Genomic DNA, 5,888 nt, shown 5'->3' with positions numbered 1-5,888 from the left:
TTGTCATAAGGTTATAATTCATGTTAAAAATTCATTATGGAAAAAAACATAAGTGTCATATCCAGAATAACGTTCTGAATTGAGTCAGGAATACATGTTTATCAAAGGAAATAAGGTAAGGCCGTTGATTTACAGGTAGAAAAAATGTAACTTCCTTTTTTCTTCAATTAGACCCGAATACCATACAAGGGTTAAGATTGACATCACCTGGTCTTTCTAGACGATGATCGAGAACAATCCATGACGCTGTCAGGTCTCAGCTTTCCAAAGGGGGCGGTGCATGCTACAAACTGCAGGGTGTCCAAACTTTTGTAGACACCATTTTTTTTGTTTTGTGTTATTTTGAAAGAGTAAATGATGGAAATAAAATCTAACTTTTTGTGACATATTATACGAATGTCTAATCTGTCATTTGATGCTTTTTGGAGATTTTTCCGTCTTTTCTTGGCTTCTTTATGCACATTAATACAATTTTTTACCCGGGGTGCCCAAAAATTTCGAAACCCCATTGCATGTTTGACCGAGTAGAGGATACAGATCAGTCAGACACCAACGCGTGCATCTTCTTCAGGCATCTTAGTGTGATGTGTATGATTACAGGTGACTGAGTTATTCTAATGCATTGGGTTGATAAATGACATAGGCCTACTATTCCTAAAAGTCTATTGGCAGTTTGGAAGATAGTAGACACAGGTGAAAATATCAACTGTCCACTTATAGCGGCGCTGCCCAAAAGACCAAACTGAGGGGAAAAAAGCATGCCACTGTGCTGCGTTAGATTGTTCTGATGCAGCAGAGGACGCGCAAGTTACGTGTTACGGTTTGTTTGTTTAGAGATGAAGTAGTAGCATTGCGAGCGCTACTGCAAACTTTACGAGGCGATGAACACTGTAACGTCAACTACAATGGCTAAAGAAGGTAACAAAGTCAGATGGAAACTTTAATAATTAGTATAGGCACAGTCAGTCAGAGATCTACAGCAGTTAAAATCACTGCTATCCAATTATTTACTCGTTTGGGATTTCAACATTCAGCACTTGTTTTCTTTTTTAAGCCCATAACGTTACCGTTAAACCAGTAATGGTGCTGTTGTTCATTTCTCTTTGTGCATGAGATGCACACTTATTTTCATGTAGTTCGATCGTGTGAAATTAGTTAAGTAGTTTCCTGCTCCCGGTTGAAATATAATAAGAGGTGTTAATTTTACGTTTTTGAGCTGTTAATTCTCAGTAATTATCGTGTTTGACCTGCTGACTGTATAACTGGTCCAGTTTCAGAGCTCTGTGTCCAGGTGTCGTGCCAATGTACTTATCCCCGCCAGGATCTGTATCCCCTGGCCGCGGGCGCGGCGCATTTGCCCAGAGCGGATATTCTGCTGAGCCTTTCGAAATGTTTAACTGCTGCACTTTTAATTACCTCTTAAATGGAACAAAGCGACGTGGAAGACTCCGCAGGGTTTTCCATAGTAAACAGGTCTCAGTTAACTACATAAATACGTTTTTTGTCTGTTACATTAAGGCGACGTGTGAATTGTTTATAGCGTCGTTTACTATTATGGACTGATAGGCGTATCCTCCCTGTCCTCTAACGTGATTTCTGTTTTAATTTAATTTAGTTTAATATGGCTTTTCAATTAAACATTTTTTTTTTCACCTGTCTACCATATGAGTTACATAGGAGGTACGCAAAATATCAGACCGTTTTTCACCTATTATTGTGTGGTCTGTCCTGTCATCATGGGTGTTATTTTTTGTGTTAACCAGGTCACAAGGAACAACCTGACATAATTTGAGAGGTCTGCTGTAGTCTATCAAGTTACATAGGGGTACCCAAAATATCAGGCTGTTTTTCACCTGATATTTTGTGTACCCCACCCCCTAACATGCAGAGGGTCTGTCCTGTCTATGATATGTGTTATTTTTGTGTTTAATAGGTCACAAATAAACACCTGACAACATTTGGAGAGGTTTGCTGTTGTCTAGCAAAAGTTACATAGGGGGTACCCAAAATATCAGGCCGTTTTTCACTGATATTTTGTGTATCCCCCCCCTGACATGCAGTATCTGTCCTGTATCATGTGTGTTATTTTGTGTGTTTAATAGGTCACAATAAACAACCTGACAACATTGTGGAGAGGTCTGCTGTTGTCTAGCAAAAGTTACTGGGGTACCCAAAATATCAGGCCGTTTTTTCGCCTGATATTTTGTGTACCCCACCCCCTAACATGCAAAGGGTCTGTCCTGTCATCATGTGTGTTTATTTTGTGTGTTACCAGGTCACAAGGAACAACCTGACAATTTGGAGGTTTTTGCTGTTGTCTAGCAAAAGTTCATAGGGGTACCCAAATATCAGGCCGTTTTTCACCTGATTTTGTGTATCCCACCCCTAACATGCAAAGGGTATGTCCTGTCATCATGGGTGTTATTTTGTGTGTTTAATAGGTCACAATAAACAACCTGACAACATTTGGAGAGGTCTGCTGTTGTCTAGCAAAAGTTACATGGGGGTACCCAAAATATCAGGCCGTTTTTCGCCTGATATTTTGTGTACCCCACCCCCTAACATGCAAAGGGTCTGTCCTGTCATCATGTGTGTTATTTTGTGTGTTAACCAGGTCACAAGGAACAACCTGACAAAATTTGGAGAGGTTTGCTGTTGTCTAGCAAAAGTTACATAGGGGGTACCCAAAATATCAGGCCGTTTTTCACCTGATATTTTGTGTATCCCACCCCCTGACATGCAAAGTGTCTGTCCTGTCATCATATGTGTTATTTTGTGTGTTTAATAGGTCACAATAAACAACCTGACAACATTTGGAGAGGTCTGCTGTTGTCTAGCAAAAGTTACATGGGGGTACCCAAAATATCAGGCCGTTTTTCACCTGATATTTTGTGTATCCCACCCCATATTATGCAAAGTGTCTGTCCTGTCATCATGTGTGTTATTTTGTGTGTTAACCAGGTCACAAGGAACAACCTGACAAAATTTGGAGAGGTTTGCTGTTGTCTAGCAAAAGTTACATAGGGGGTACCCAAAATATCAGGCCGTTTTTCACCTGATATTTTGTGTATCCCACCCCATATTATGCAAAGTGTCTGTCCTGTCATCATGTGTGTTATTTTGTGTGTTAACCAGGTCACAATAAGCAACCTGACAAAATTTGGAGAGGTCTGCTGTTGTCTAGCAAAAGTGACATGGGGGTACCCAAAATATCAGGCCGTTTTTCACCTGATATTTTGTGTACCCCACCCCCTAACATGCAAAGGGTCTGTCCTGTCATCATGGGTGTTATTTTGTGTGTTTAATAGGTCACAATAAACAACCTGACAACATTTGGAGAGGTCTGCTGTTGTCTAGCAAAAGTTACATAGGGGTACCCAAAATATCAGGCTGTTTTTCGCCTGTATTTTGTGTACCCCACCCCTAACTGCAAAGGGCTGTCCTGTCATCATGTGTGTTATTTGTGTGTTAACCGGTCCACAAGGAACAACCTGACAAATTTGGAGAGTTTGCTGTTGTCTAGCAAAAGTTACATAGGGGGTACCCAAAATATCAGGCCGTTTTTCACCTGTTTTTGTGTATCCACCCCTGACATGCAAAGTGTCTGTCCTGTCATCATAGTGTTTATTTTGTGTGTTTAATAGGTCACAATAAACAACCTGACAACATTGGGAGAGGTCTGCTGTTGTCTAGCAAAAGTTACATGGGGTACCCAAAATATCAGGCCGTTTTTCACCTGATATTTGTGTATCCCACCCATATTATGCAAGTGTCTGTCCTGTCATCATGTGTGTTATTTTGTTGTTAACCAGGTCACAAGGAACAACCTGACAAAATTTGGAGAGGTTTGCTGTGGTCTAGCAAAAGTTACATAGGGGGTACCCAAAATCAGGCCGTTTTTCACCTGATATTTTGTGTATCCCACCCCTCGACATGCAAAGTGTCTGTCCTGTCTCATCAATGTGTTATTTTGTTGTTTAATAGGTCACAATAAACAACCTGACAACATTGGAGAGGTCTGCTGTTGTCTAGCAAAAGTTACATGGGGGTACCCAATCAGGCCGTTTTTCACCTGATTTTGTGTATCCCACCCCATATTATGCAAGTGTCTGTCCTGTCATCATGTTTTGTTTTTGTGTGTTAACCAGGTCACATAACAACCTGACAAAATTTGGAGAGGTCTGCTGTTGTCTAGCAAAAGTGACATGGGGGTACCCAAAATATCAGGCCGTTTTTCACCTATATTTTGTGTACCCCACCCCCTAACATGCAAAGGTGCTGTCCTGTCATCATGGGTGTTATTTTGTGTGTTTAATAGGTCACAATAAACAACCGGACAACATTTGGAGAGGTCGCTGTTGTCTAGCAAAAGTTACATGGGGTACCCAAAATATCAGGCTGTTTTTCGCCTATTTTTGTGTATCCCACCCCCTAACATGCAAAGGGTATGTCCTGTCATCATGGGTGTTATTTTGTGTGTTTAATAAGTCACAATAAACAACCTGACAGGCAGGAAGCTCAATTAAAATCACTTATTCTTATAAATATTATTATTATTATTGTTATGCACTTTAATTGCATTTTTAGGGGCCTTAACAGCCGTTCTTTTATACTTGTTTTAGGGGATGTTCATTATTATTTTTGTAAAGCCTTGTCTGTTTTCTAACACTTTATATAATTATACTTTTTAAGTACTTGTTGTGAATAAAAAACAAACAAAAAACACACTAACACGCCTGATGACAGGACAGACCCATTATTATTATAACAATACATTGTTTCAGGTTGTTATTGTGACCTATTAAACACACATGATGACAGGACATACCCTTTGCATGTTAGGGGGTGGGATACACAAAATATCAGGCGAAAAATGGCCTGATATTTTGGGTACCCCCTATGTAACTTTTGATAGACAAAAGCAGACCTCTCCCATTATGTCAGGTTGTTAATTGTGACCTTTAAACACCAAAATACACATATGATGACAGGACAGACCCTCTGCATGTTTAGGGGTGGGGTACACAAAATATCAGGTGAAAAACAGCCTGATATTTTGGGTACCCCCTAGTATACTTTTGAAGACTACAGCAGACCTCTCAATTATGTCAGGTTGTTCCTGTGACCTGGTAACACAAAAATAACACCATGATGACAGGACAGACACACAAAATATAGGTGAAAAACGGTCTGATATTTTGCGTACCTCCTATGTAACTCATATGGTAGACAGGTGAAAAAAAGTGGTTTAATTGAAAAGCCATATTAAACTAAATTAAATTAAAACAGAAATCACGTTAGAGGACAGGGAGGATACGCCTTCAGTCCATAATAAAACGACGCTATAAACTTCACACGTCGCCTTAATGTAACAGACAAAAACACTATATTATGTAGTTAACTGAGACCCATGTTACTATGAAAACCCTGCGGAGTCTTCCACGTCGCTATTTGTTCCTTTAAGAGGTAAATTAAAAGTGCAGCAGTTAAACAATTCGAAAGGCAGCAGAATATCCGCTCTGTGTGCATGCGCGCTCCCGCGGCCAGGGGATACAGATCCTGGCGGGGATAAGTACATTGGCACGACACCGGTCCCATGGGGAGAGATCAGAGGGAAAATCTGGGGTCCTGATCACGGTCATCCCGTGCTGTGCCTGCACGGCTGGGCTGACAACTGTGGCACATTCAACAGCCTCATACCCCTGCTACCCACAGGTAACTAATGCTGTCACTGCCCGATGTCAGTCGAGTGCAGATGTGAGTTGCGCATGCTCAGATTCAAACGGTTTACGTGTCATACGGAAATTTGTGAAATCCATAAAATATTTTTTTCTCAGTAGGCCTACAGACAATAACAGAAGATGGAAATCATTTCAAAAACGTTTTTG

The 5,888-nt window shown here is 40.5% G+C and overlaps 1 protein-coding gene and 1 long non-coding RNA gene across 3 annotated transcripts in view; one reads left to right on the top strand and one right to left on the bottom strand.

Moving 5' to 3' along the window:
- The window catches only part of serhl (serine hydrolase like), a 31,462-nt gene that overhangs the window by 20,213 nt on the left and 5,361 nt on the right, over positions 1-5,888 (top strand). The window lies entirely within an intron of this gene.
- The window catches only part of LOC116670299 (uncharacterized), a 23,234-nt gene continuing 18,853 nt past the window's right edge, over positions 1,508-5,888 (bottom strand). The window contains exon 4 of the long non-coding RNA XR_004326996.1: positions 1,508-1,559. This is a non-coding gene — a long non-coding RNA (uncharacterized LOC116670299). The remainder of the gene's footprint in view (positions 1,560-5,888) is intronic.

This window comes from Etheostoma spectabile, chromosome 2 (genome assembly GCF_008692095.1).
Source record: "Etheostoma spectabile isolate EspeVRDwgs_2016 chromosome 2, UIUC_Espe_1.0, whole genome shotgun sequence".
NCBI lineage: Eukaryota > Metazoa > Chordata > Actinopteri > Perciformes > Percidae > Etheostoma > Etheostoma spectabile.
Note: the sequence above shows the minus strand (reverse complement) of the source record. Positions and strands in the feature narration are given on the sequence as shown.